This window comes from Sinohyriopsis cumingii, chromosome 13 (genome assembly GCF_028554795.1).
Source record: "Sinohyriopsis cumingii isolate HCF-2022 chromosome 13, ASM2855479v2, whole genome shotgun sequence".
Taxonomy (NCBI): domain Eukaryota; kingdom Metazoa; phylum Mollusca; class Bivalvia; order Unionida; family Unionidae; genus Sinohyriopsis; species Sinohyriopsis cumingii.
The window spans coordinates 58,038,948-58,052,510 of NC_142973.1; the positions used below are offsets into that span (position 1 = coordinate 58,038,948).

Below are 13,563 nucleotides of genomic sequence, written 5' to 3' on the forward strand. Positions count from 1 at the left end.
GTTTACGTGACCTTGAATTTATTTTTAAATAATCTTAAACCTTAAATTTTGGCTAATGAAAATATTATTCATCTTTACCCAACGATGTAAATAATTCAATTTATTTCCATGCTTGAGCTTATACTCAGCTTGCTAATAAAGGTATTTATGTTTGACGTTTGATGTTTTCTTTTCTGAAATTAGTGTCAAGTATTTTTATTTTTCATTCTTTGTCTTTGTATGAGTTATTGCACCCTGTTAATACACCACCAAATTCTAGGTCATTAGCAATTAACACATTCGAGATTACTGGCACATCAGCACATTCCATTTTAGAACTTATTTGGAATACCACAGGAATTCAGATGGAATATCATATATTTGGACTTTTGGTAGAACGTCTAAGATTATTTGGGATTTAATTCACGATACTGTAAGTTCTTTCAAAATTTTCCCTTTTTACTCAAGGAAAATAAATTATTTATTGAGTTTTACAAAACTTGTTGGTTTTCGCTCTTTTTGTTACTGTGTTTAGGACCATACAATCGTAACAAATGTACACTGGTTTATGTAACCAGTGAAATAGATATTAAAATTCATACAAATCATGCCACAGGACGTGCTACAGCTTTTAACTTCTTTATTTAATCTCTTTATAGACTCAGCTTGATTCTGATTAAGGTCATAATGCAACGCAAAGTGAGGTTTAGAGATTACGGTGGATTGCATTTTCCAAAACTTTGTAAATTATCTGTAATAAATTTAACTAGGTTGAAATCTTGGAGGAAGAGAAGGGATTCTATTCTTCTGCACACCCCATCTCACTCATCTCAGGTCGTTTTGGATCAGCCCTTGTTACTGGATGTTGGACGACCAGAGCAATGAGGTCGAAGCCTCTAGTATATTGACGATTCCCCCATCTTTTAATGTTGTTTATCTTTAGTTTCGTTGACACACGAGTATTGAATGTTTGCTGGAATGAGTTAAGAAACTATTTTGCCTTTGTCTGCCACGAATACTCAACTTTGAATTGAAAACAAACAAACAAACACTTTTTAAGCTGACAGGCTTTCATTGGACGGCTTTGCCGCCTGGAATATTTTAAGACACGCTTCTTATAAAGCATGGAGGATTATCCACACATGCGTCCTAGATTGATATAAAACATCAACGAATGGACAAGGCCCAGCAAGACCGATTGAAAGAGTTCTTTTTGTATTCAGCATGCTTTGACCAAAGAATATGAATATATTTTTATTTCTTTAGACTGAGTGTGAAGACGTAAACATTCTTTAAGAAGACAAATTCAGAAACAAAACCTACTCTGGCTGTTAGGCTGCAGACAACGAGCGATGCGGGTCGTGTGGAGCAGCATGTCAAAGACCTTCGTTTATATATTGACATGTTTTATCGATATATTTATGCTTGACTTTATTTATCTTTTTGGGTACTATATTATGCCTCTTTTTACAACAAATATAATTTCATACTTACTAAGAATGAATACATACATGAACATTCTGTCGCTCCTTTTTATGTATGTATGTATGTATGTATGTATGTATGTATGTATGTATGTATGTATGTATGTATGTATGTATGTATGTATGTATGTGTATGTATGTATGTGTTTCGGATTTTTAACATAGCTTTAAAAATATTCAATGATATCGCTGCAATGTTTGCAGTGTGGCAGTTCGTAGTGATGTAGCGTGATGTCAAACCCAGTCACATTATCTTGACACCAGGCAAACCAGTCATAACACTAACCTCTTAATGGTGAGCGCCAATGGTGAGCGCCTTGTGAGGCAACTGTTAGTACCATTATCTTAAGTCTTTGGTACGACTCGGCCGGGGTTTGAACCCGCAACCTCCCGCATCCTAGGTGGACGCTCTAACCACTAGGCCACGGGAGCAGTCATGTATGTTTGTATTTGGCTTAGCGTAGCAGTGATCTTTGAACATTTAATGATAATACTTCAGAAAGGTTAGTACGTCTATATTGTTATGTGCTTAACACTAACTTTGAAATAGTAAACTTATTCACGTGTTACAATATATGTATTTCTTTCTACATGACAAATTGATGCATGAATATATATTTGTATCATTGCTTATGTGCGTGCTTTTATCTATGACTGACTGACTAACTGACTTCATTTCTTCTTCAGCAAAGATTACATCAGGTTAATAAATATACGGATTACACATATTACAAGATTAAAAGACACAACATAGAACCTAGAACGTAAACAAGAGAAATAAATACATCGTCAAATAACGCATTTACAAGATGAAATATATAAATATATACAATCGTATAATAATTTCAAAGAAATTTTGGGACTAAATATCCCTTGGCATAATATGGCTCCAACCCCTTTTCTTATACATGTTTTGAACTGCTAATGCCTCAGCAACTATGTATATCAATCATGTATTGTTACATAATTAACAATAACCTTGGAATAGAATTTTCATTGCGTGTATTTGATTATGTTTAGAATTATGCCATAATTAAATAGAAACCTGGTGGCCCATACAATAATCATCGAATGGTTAAAAGCATATATCGGAAACTGCAGATCAATAAGAAGTGTTGCAGAATAATCAGTTGATTCATCTAGGGCCCTTAGTTAGTACAGAAATTGTTTTGTTTCGTTTTTATTTGGGTGCTATACATTCATTTCATTCTTTGACAACCGATGGTCATGTACCTATTGGTATAAATACCTCCCTACGATAGCGGGTATTTGTTATTGTAAAATCCAGCAATAAGGAAACTTCCAGGTCTATATTTTTACATTAGGTAACGTGGCTTATTCAGTACTCAATTACGTTTTCCGAGTCGCTAACCTTACCTCTTTCAAGTAACAGTATCTTGTAGTACCGATAGGTTATAAGTTCAAAGTCAATATGTATGTACAACCGACTATTTGCCCCTGTCACAGATTGTGGTAGTAAACTCGGTCGAGTTCAGTACATGTGAACTACAAACTGTCTACGCGCCTCAGTGCTATATCGTCACCGACAAACTACATAACAGAGAATTCGTCTGTTTGGGAAACTTACGAGATCAACAACAACAACAGCAACAACAACATTTTCCATGCACGATGTCACACAGAGGTATGTAAGCAGGTTACTATTTTCAAAACGCTTTGCATCTGAATGGTACTTTTTAAAATGAATGAGGTAATACATAAACGCTGGACAAGAGGAAGAACAAACGTTACGTGACTTCTAAGTCTGCAGAAATGGTTTGCCAGTCTATCAAACTTATTGGTGCTTATGCACTTACTTCATTGTTCCTATGACCGCTCCGGTGGCCTAGTGGTTAGAGCGTCCGTCACTGATGTGGGAGGTCGCGGATTCGAACCCCGGCCGAGTCATATCAAAGACTTATATAAAAATGGTACTAACAGCTGTCTCGCGTGGCGCTCTGCATTAAGAAGTTAGTGTTAGGACTGGTCGACCTGGTGTCAGGAAAATGTAATTGGGTGGGGCATGATGCTACATGTCTGCGACATGATGCCCCAGTGCTAGACATCACCATAAACTGTCACACTGCAGACATCGTAGTGATATGACTGAAAAATTGTTAACGCTACGTTAAAAATCCAGATCACACACACACACACACACACACACACACACACACACTCGTTGTTCCTATAAGGAATATAAGCCGAATTCTTGCTTCTGTTGGACATTTTGATAGTTTTTTGTAATGGTACAAAATCTTTTTGCTGTGACATGTTGATCACTCTTTGTACATGGTACACATTTTCTTGTTATATGGCATTTGGATCACTTCTTGCAATGGTACACATTTTTGTTATATGGGATTTGCTGCTTTTAGTAATGGTAAAATATTTTGTTGTTATATGGCATTGTGATAATGGTATAAATATTAATCATACACGTTTAACACAAAATTAAGATAAAAAATGTTTATTGACATAGATTTGTGTCAAGATGGATCCTTTGCCATGACGGAAATTTCACAACCGTACATGAATATTTTTTTGCTTCATATACATCTTCATATACATATTAAAATGTATTGAAACGTACAATTGGTTTGTTTAAGCAGAGTTTTCAGATATCATAGATATCAGGGAGTGTTTTGAACTGGATTTATGTCTCTAATTAAATTTAGAGTATTTAAATTTTAATTATGTAAAAGTGTCCTCGGAAATAAGTTACGCCATCGAATCTGTTTGATTCATTCTCATTATTAAACTTTTGCTTAAAAATATTTTCACATCTCGAAAAGCATTTACAAAAAGGTATTTTCATCTTTCACCATCGGAATAATAATAATAATAATAATAATAATAATAATACCGTTATTATCATCGTCAGAGTAATCATCATCCATAATATTAATCTTAATATTATTTTATTATTAAATTTGCATTTTATCATGATCGTAATTCCTTTTATAACACTATTATTTAGTACACGGCCAAGTAATAGTTCCAGAGTAGAAATGTCTAAACAACTTTCGATATAAGATCCTGGAAATATCGTCGCAAGAGTGGTAATTAATCCTAAATGTATGTTTAGGGGTCACTGATTCTCGAATATATTTTTCGCCAGGAAATATGCCCCAGTTTTACAACCATTTCTTCCAAAACATATAAAGAACATATTGGATGAATTGCACTTCTTTGCGTAGGTATTATTTTGAGCAAAATGAACAAATTTGCTTCGATTTGAATTTCGTGTCATTAACGTAATTATTAATTAGCAGCATAAAGGACAAATTCAACTACCAAGGAGTCTCTCAGCCAGAAAGTAAGTAATTAGTTGATGCTTTCTCTAATTATTTTAAAAAAGGAATTAATGAATGTTCCAGAAAAGGAACATTTTTGTAAGTTCCGTGTTCTTGACAACAGCAACAATACATTAATAATAATAATAATAATAATAATAATAATAATAATAATAATAACACTAATAATAATAATAGTAAAAATAATAATAATAATAATAATAATAATAATAATAATAATAATAATAATAATCATGATAACAATAATCATAATAATAATCATAATAATAATATTATTTTTCCTTCATTATTATTATTATTATTATTATTATTATTATTATTATTATTATTATTATTATCTGCATTATTCTCTGAAAAAAATGCACCACTCTTGTGGCGCCTTGTAAAGAATCCGAGTATTGGTATACAAAGCAGTATCACATCTGCACCTTGGAATGAATATTTTTTAAATTTTTACAAAAAGTTCCAGTTTGTTGGAGCTGATACAGGAAAATGAATACCTTCAGCTGGTTGGTGATTTTCTAGATAAAATAATCACTGAAGAGGAGGTTTGCCTAGCAGTGACTAAACTGAAACATGACAAAGCTAGGGGAGCAATTTCTTTATTTGTACGGGCAACATAGTTGCACCAATATTAACATTATCATTTTATATTCTGTTCAATGTTGAATATTATCCAGAATATTGATCTACATCTTTCATAATACCAAATATGAAGAAAGGAAATGAAAATGAACCATCCAGTTACAGAGGCATTAATCTACTACATTTATTAAGCAAAGTGTTCATATTGATATTAAATAATAGGATACGTGAATGGGTGGTCGACAACAAATTACTGGGCGAAAAACAAGCCAAATTTAGAGGGTTTTTAAAATTTTTTTTACAACAGATACTTTATTTATATTATATACATTAATGTTTAAATATTTAAGAAAACTTATTGGTAGATTTTTCACATTATTTATAGACTAAGAAAAAGTCTTTGATACGGTAGAGAGACGTTTACTGAACCCAAAACTTGTTTGTGAAAATAAATGTAAAAATATTTAGAAATAATATGGCAATTTATAATGATAAAAAAATCATGTGTTAAATACCATAATGTTATTACCGATGTGTTTAATTGTCCTACGAGCGTTTGCCAAGGTTGCTTTTTTAATCATCTTTACTCATTTCTTCTTTTTTTTCTTTATCGATCTGAAACCCTTTGTAGCTGAAGGAAGCAGTGGAGTTTTGGTAAAAACCTAAGAACTACTTTTACTGTTGTATGCAGATGACTTAATTGTCTTTGCTGACACTGCCCACCAGTTCCAAAATATGCCCAATGGGCTGTATACATATTGCCTAAAATGGAAATTAAAAGTGAATATGTAGTGATTGTGTTTCGCAGAGGTGGCTATCGCAGAAGAACGAAATGTAATACTATGGCCCTACAGATCTAAAGATTGAATCATATTACAAGTAGCTAGGATGCATATTTTCTTTACAAAATCTCCTGGTAAATGTGCCTGAAAACTCTGTCTTTGCAAGCGCTGAAGGCTATGCATATTTTGAAGCAAAGTCTTTCAACATTTGGCAAATTACATGTAAATGGATTGCTTCCTCTGCTTGACTCGAAGATAGCTCCCATTCTTATCTAGGGGGCAAAGGCTTAGGACTTTTTTAATGTCAGTGATATTTAAAAGTTATTTGTAATTTTGTAAATATATTTTTGGTACATCTACGTCTACTCCAAAATGCATTCGTATATAACGAATTGGGAAGAATCAGTATGCAGTGTATAAGATATAAAATATATTCAGAAATGTTGGCTTAGAATTCTAAAAATGCGAGAAGACGGACCTCCTAAACAATGCTGAAGCTAAGATGGGAGGAAAATTGTGGTTTTTGGGCTAAAATGTTTTTTTAAAAAATCTTCTTCTTGCGTATGGATTTGGCAAAGTTTGGTATACTCCTGGTGTAAATGACGAGAAAAACATTTCTTAGATTGTTTTGCCAATGATTTGAAGATATATTTAGATTAAAGCTGAAGGATGAGATTTGTCATTGCCGAAGATATCTAGAATTGATAGGAAATAATATTTTATCCACTTTTGTATATACAAATCAATCTTTAGAAAACGTTAGGTCTTTTATACGAAATAATGCTAGAAAAATTATGTTGACTAATTTAGCCACGTTTGCTATGAAAGCCTTAAAGATTAGATAAGCCGTTCTCTCATCAACTCCTGCTGCATAGACGAAAGATCGAAAATATCACCAAACGTTAGTTTGCTCCTTGAAGGATTAGGGTTCTATTTAATTTATATTGTGTGGTTACCGTGCAAAACACCTTTGTATTTCACAAATAGAAACGCTATATAATATTTGATAATTTGCATATATAACATTTCCAGTGGATGCGATGGTTATTTTTTATGTTACATACTCAAATACCTCTTTGTACAGCATGATGCATGGATATGCATCCTGGGCTATTTGCTTTTATTACAAATAAACACTATTATTATTATTATTATTATTATTATTATTATTGTTTTGTTGTCAATAATGATTACTGTGTAGGATATTGTCACTCGCAAAATGATTCTTCCAAATTCATGTTCTCCTGGGTTTCTTTTTCCCAAAGCAAAGATTTTTACTACGTATAGGCCATTTCGCCTTTGAATTGTTTTACACATTCCAATTTGTCAGATCTATAATTTAAAACGAATCAAAGGTGGCACACCATCAAATTATTGAATGATATTTTAGTATGCTGATAATTTTTGTAGTACAAATATTTTAAAATGTCTTATCATTCTGTCCTCGTCTTTCAACGTGCTCTTTCGTTGTTTTTCCTCGTTTTTTATTGACTGTGACTAATTGTTATTGTTTAACTAAGCCTTCACCCTGACTATTCAATAATTTAACATTATTGTCGTCAAAAAGTACTATCGATTGCCATTATATTCTAATAACGGTTCCAATTATTAGCATACAAGTTTGTAAACACTGCAGATATTCTTACACAGATGTAAGAACTTAAGTATTTATTTGTTGTCAAAGCTTTGTGCGTGTAACAAAGAGAAATATTTTGGCCATCTAAATAATTTTGACATTCGTTTTGGTGCGTTCCATCTTAGCATATCAGATCAGACATATATTCAGCATCTTCTGGGTAGGGAATTTCTCAGCTGTGTCATCTTTGACGAGTCCGACATAATAAGAACTTTTATGACATCTGCTTCAGTGTTCTCCACATTCTCTGCATTCATGAGTTATTTTCCTGGTAATAAGTTATATTTCAAAGTTATCAATGTCTGTAAGACATGTAATGGCAGAAATAATGATAGCTCTTCCTTGCTAATTTTGCCAATGCATATAAAAATGTCGTTTATTATAACAAAAATAAACTGATGTGTAAAATAATTAAATATTGTAGGAGTTTGCAGGAGTACGCCATACTTTTTAATAGCATGGTATTCTTATATGAGAGTCCTCAGAGGAAAGTTGATCTTCAAAGAGATTACTCTCCGATACCTTTTTGAACTTATATAACTAAGGCATTAATCTTATCTCTTTCCTCTTTTTTGCTTCCTTTTTATCTGAAAATAGAAAATAAGATTGACGAAAACGGTGAGCTACAAATTTATGAAATAAGATATGTTTAAACTAAATTATAAAAATATAAAATCACAGTTAAATAATGAAACAACAATTTATATTAAACTCAATACCTTGTAAACAATATTTTATTTTTACAAATCGTAAACATAGCAAATAATGCAAAAATTGTGAAAAAAATTAAAACAATAATGTACAAATTTGAAATCTTTAAAGATTGTACAAAAGACTTAAAAATTGAAACAAAAATTAAACCAAAAGGAACAAAAATTTTTACAAATTACAAATGATCAAATTTTGGAATTGAAAACAAAATTTATCCAAACTGAAGCACATTGTAAATTGAAGAATATTTTTGTGCTATAGTTTGAAACTGCATTGATTCCAATATCACGGGCTTATACAAAAATTATTAAAATTACATATAATTTGAATTATTATTATTATTATTATTATTATTATTAAGATAAAGGCATACACATTGACACCAATACGAACAGAAACATGCCATCACGCATACGGTTGCGCAGATCAAGACTGAAAAACGGAGAGGCTATATTAAGGTTTTGTCTATAATTTTAGTCTGTCATCTATTTATTTCTCTCTCCTTGAAATTATTTACGTTTTCGCTCAGTGATATGTATGTATTTTAAATTTGACTTCTTGTATGTTGTTTTAGTACCTATCTTTTTTCTGTTCTTGTACAGTATTTGAAACTTGTTACACTTTCTTAATTTCTCACTTTAATTAGTAAATCATTCACAGTTGTTACACGTTTTACTCAATTTTCAAAATAGTTTTTACAATTCATTCATTTTTCTAAAAGAAACTAATTTACTTAATTTTTATTAATTGTTATTAAATTTTTGATTTTTGCTACAATTTTTTAAAAATTGCTTACGCTTCTTCAACACTATTAAAAATAGTTTTTGAACGTTTTGAAGGTACACATCGTTTTTACCAACTTGGTAAATTTTCTTAAAATTTATTGTTTAAATCTTCTGCTTTATGTTTCTATTGTTTTTTTTTAAAGAAATTCGTTTTTCCACTTTAAAATTTCATCCTTTAATTGCCTAATTTTATTTTGTAATTTTTCCAAATGTTGCTTTCCCTCATTTTTCATTCTTATTTTTTAAAAAATTACTATCCAGATTTGTTATTTTTAACAACATTATTATAGTTGTTTTTACAATTTTGTTTTATTTTTTCTGTTTTGTTTTCAATATTTAGTTTTTAAATTGTATGTGTGTATGTGTGTGTGTGTATGTATGTATGTATGTATGTATGTATGTATGTATGTATGTATGTATGTATGTATGTATGTATGTATATGCATATATATTATAAACAGAAAACAAATATAATCAACACCAAGCCAAGATTCATAAATAAATTAGACAATAAAAGTCTATGGCAGCTTAGGCCTACTTTCCCGCTTAATTTTTTTAAACACCAAAATGACATTAAACATCATGCCGCACACAACTATATACATTTTCTATAACCTATTTGTACTAAATTTGACCATTGTGTCATTATCGTAAATTACAGTATAGTATGGAATTCCCATCTGCCAATGTAATCTTATATAAAATCATATCGTGTACATTGTATTATGTCAGGTAATTCCTTAGTTTCTCAATGAACTGTAATTGTACCCTAAACTGTAATCGTACTCTAAAATGTAATTGTACTTGTAACTTTTGCAAATCCCCATATCTTTGCTTAATTTAATAAAGAACTTACAGTCTGTCAAATAATTTTAACAAATGGAGTACAGATACATGAGTAAATTTCTAAAATCATTTCTTTAGAAACTGTTTCATGAACCTGATCTTAGCCTTTTCTTGACCTTCTGAGATAGAACTACTAGATATAAAATAAATGCCTAAATAAGAAACATTTTATACATTTTCCAGCTCCTTCCAGTCAAAGAATACTTATAAGTCGGATGTATTCTTCCATCTTTCCTAAATATTCTTACTACCTGGGAGATATTCACCCATAACAAGAACATTTACGTCATACATATTTTCATTCCATCAACGCCATTAAGGTAGAACTAATGGGCCATTCATATCCATTGTAATACATGAATACATAGTTGGATCAGTTTACACCATATATCTCTAACAACATTGTAAAAACCCAATGTAAAATCAATTGATCCACCATATTTCAAACGCCAGAAATGATCTGGATTTCAACATCTACAAGCATTCCTCGCAACCAGTAATTCCATGTGCAGTAGTATACTATTGATATCATGGTTTATTGATTGAAGGGAAATATGGAGCAAAAAAAAATAACACCGTAATATTGGTTTCCCAAGGTAATGATGACTCTTTTAATTAATTACAATATTCGTTTAGCACTTTTTGTGCTTCGCACAATGTTTTGGACTTCAATTTATCATATTTCAGTCAATATTTCCGTGCAATTTTTCCATAATTAGCAAGGGTGTCTATGTTGCTATGGGTTTAACTTAATTTTTCCGCACATCATAGGCTGTACATGGCGGCCAAAGTGTTTGGTGGAATAAGAACAAGGGAAAACGCCTGACTCACGGGAAACTAATGGCAATGCTTTCTAACATACCCACGTAGGCCGAGCCTGTGACTCAAACCCATGCGTACAGAGGTGAGATGTGTGAGTGATTTGTTGTTGTTGTTGTAGGGTTTAACGCCATTTTTCAGCACACGATAGGCTATACATGACGGCCAGTATTAATGGTGGAGGAAGAACCCAGGAAAATCCCAGAAAGAACCACCGACCCACGAGAAGCTACTGGCAAGCTTTCTCATATACCCACATTGGCCGAATCGGAGACTCGAACTCACGCAGACATAGGTGAGACCACTCGGCCACTCGGGGCCCCGTGAGTGATTTGTAAAGGCAAGCATCTTAAGACCACTAGGCCACCCGACTGCAAGATGGACAAACATTTGATTTTGATTTTCTAAACTCATTTGATTTGAATAAGCATCCTTTTTTAAACTGACAATCAAAATTAAAACCTTGTATTTAACATTCCTCCGGTCTTGATATAATCAGTATTAGAACTTTTCTGAAATATAGATAAATACAAACAGTGCTAAATATCTTTAATTTTCACAGTTATTAATATCATTCTCATTGCAGGGAAAGCATGATTATTTGAATTAGACGGCTTAACGTCATCTGATGAACTTGAAAAAAAATTACATCAGGATTTTATTCTGGGAAAGCAAGCACATGCATTGAATTGTCATCAAATACGTAATCAGGTACGAATCCCGTGAACGCACAGCAAAATCTCACAGGTTTTATTTATTTCATGTTGGAATTTAATTAAATAACTTAATTTTTTCTATTAATAGTCTCTGGGAATCAATCATTAACTAAATAAGTAGAATATAAATGGCATAAGTCTAGCCAAAACTTATATTTCCCATTCCCCACCAAAAGAGTAGCTTCTATAGACTCCCTACCCTCCACCTACAAACAAGTTGCAAATCCATCCCCTGTCCAAAACCAAAATCGTTTTACACAAATTTTTCTACCATACAACCACACCATCCTCAAAAGAAAGCAAATTTTAACACATTTTACTTGAACCAAAATTCAACCTCCATTAATGAAATTTCAGTGCCATATACCATATATAACGGAATAATAAAACTTATGGCTATATGCCAGGAATAGCAGTGTAAAATTTCGTATGCCAACCACGGAAACCTACCAGGATGAACACAGTAGAACTTCTTGCGCCAACAACTGAGACCTACCCCCGTCTAAAATAATTTGACCGACCTAAAAGTACGTGAGCAAAGTTAATAAGTTTGGAGAAAGAAATGTTAATACTTTAGTTGAAGTATGAAATTCGGATTGCTTTTATTAAGTTCGCATTTAGATAGGTACAGTGTAGCAGTTTTGCATAACTGGATCTGGCAAACTAAATCAATTTATTTTCTTGTTTTAATATGAATTAGTCTAAACTGAGGCATTAACGTGTGCCCATTTGGTAACAAAACCAACAAAGCCGTGAGTCAATTGTTGATATTTCGTCAACGTGTGTTTGATATTGTCGTGTATTATTTTCCGTTGTGTCCTCACGCAGATGAAAAATGTGAATGAATATTGTGAGTTTATTGGAAGGAAATTGGGTACCGGATTTCAAGCAGCAATAATTTGCGATAGAATGTGCATGTATACGTACGAACATATACATGTATGCTAATCTGTCATCATGTGTTTATTCTTGCATTAGACAGGTATTAAATCTTTGCTCTAAATGCCCCGTGTTTCTAAGATATTTTGTTCTTCGTACCTACTTACGCAATCTTGGACTGATGAACTCCTCTCTACAAAGCTTGGTTCCACGGGGAAAACGCCAGACACAAGTAACCAGTATCAAATCTATAAATGCTCCATGGTGCTGAGGACCCTGTGTCATTTTATGGACTGGTCAGTCACCCCAAAAAGGGTATAAAGGCAGAAAAGGTGTTGATATGTGTGTGTTCTTTTAATATTGTACAGTCCCAAAAAATTTAAAATTATTATTATTATTATTATTATTATTATTATTAGTGGTAGTAGTAGTAGTAGTGCTAGTGGTGGTAGTAGTAGTAGTAGTGGTAGTGGTGGTAGTAGTAGTAGTGGTGGTAGTAGTAGTAGTGGTGGTGGTGGTAGTAGTAGTAATGGTATTAGTAGTGCTAGTAGTAGTGGTGGTAGTAGTAGTAGTAGTGGTGGTAGTAGTAGTAGTGGTGGTAGTAGTAGTAGTGGTGGTGGTGGTAGTAGTAGTAGTGGTTTTAGTAGTAGTAGTGGTGGTAGTAGTAGTAGTGGTGGTGGTGGTAGTAGTAGTGGTTTTAGTAGTAGTAGTGTTAGTGGTTGTAATAGTAGTAGTGGTGGTAGTAGTAGTAGTGGTAGTAGTAGTAGTGGTGGTGGTAGTAGTAGTAGTGGTAGTAGTAGTAGTAGTAGTAGTAGTGGTGGTAGTAGTAGTAGTGGTGGTAGTAGTAGTAGTAGTGGTAGTAGTAGTAGTGGTGGTAGTAGTAGTAGTGGTAGTGGTGGTAGTAGTAGTAGTGGTGGTAGTAGTAGTAGTGGTGGTGGTGGTAGTAGTAGTAGTGGTTTTAGTAGTAGTAGTGTTAGTGGTTGTAATAGTAGTAGTGGTGGTAGTAGTAGTAGTAGTGGTAGTA

At 32.6% G+C, this 13,563-nt stretch overlaps 1 protein-coding gene across 2 annotated transcripts in view; it reads left to right on the forward strand.

Annotated features, from left to right (window-relative positions):
* Positions 1-2,969: 2,969 nt before the first annotated feature.
* The window catches only part of LOC149785644 (retinoic acid receptor gamma-like), a 32,283-nt gene continuing 21,689 nt past the window's right edge, over positions 2,970-13,563 (forward strand). The window contains exons 1-2 of one of the 2 annotated variants that reach the window (XM_089931221.1): positions 2,970-3,108; positions 11,531-11,655. The gene's annotated coding sequence lies outside the window, so the exon portion shown is untranslated. The remainder of the gene's footprint in view (positions 3,109-11,530; positions 11,656-13,563) is intronic. The other variant, XM_089931222.1, reaches the window with a different exon arrangement.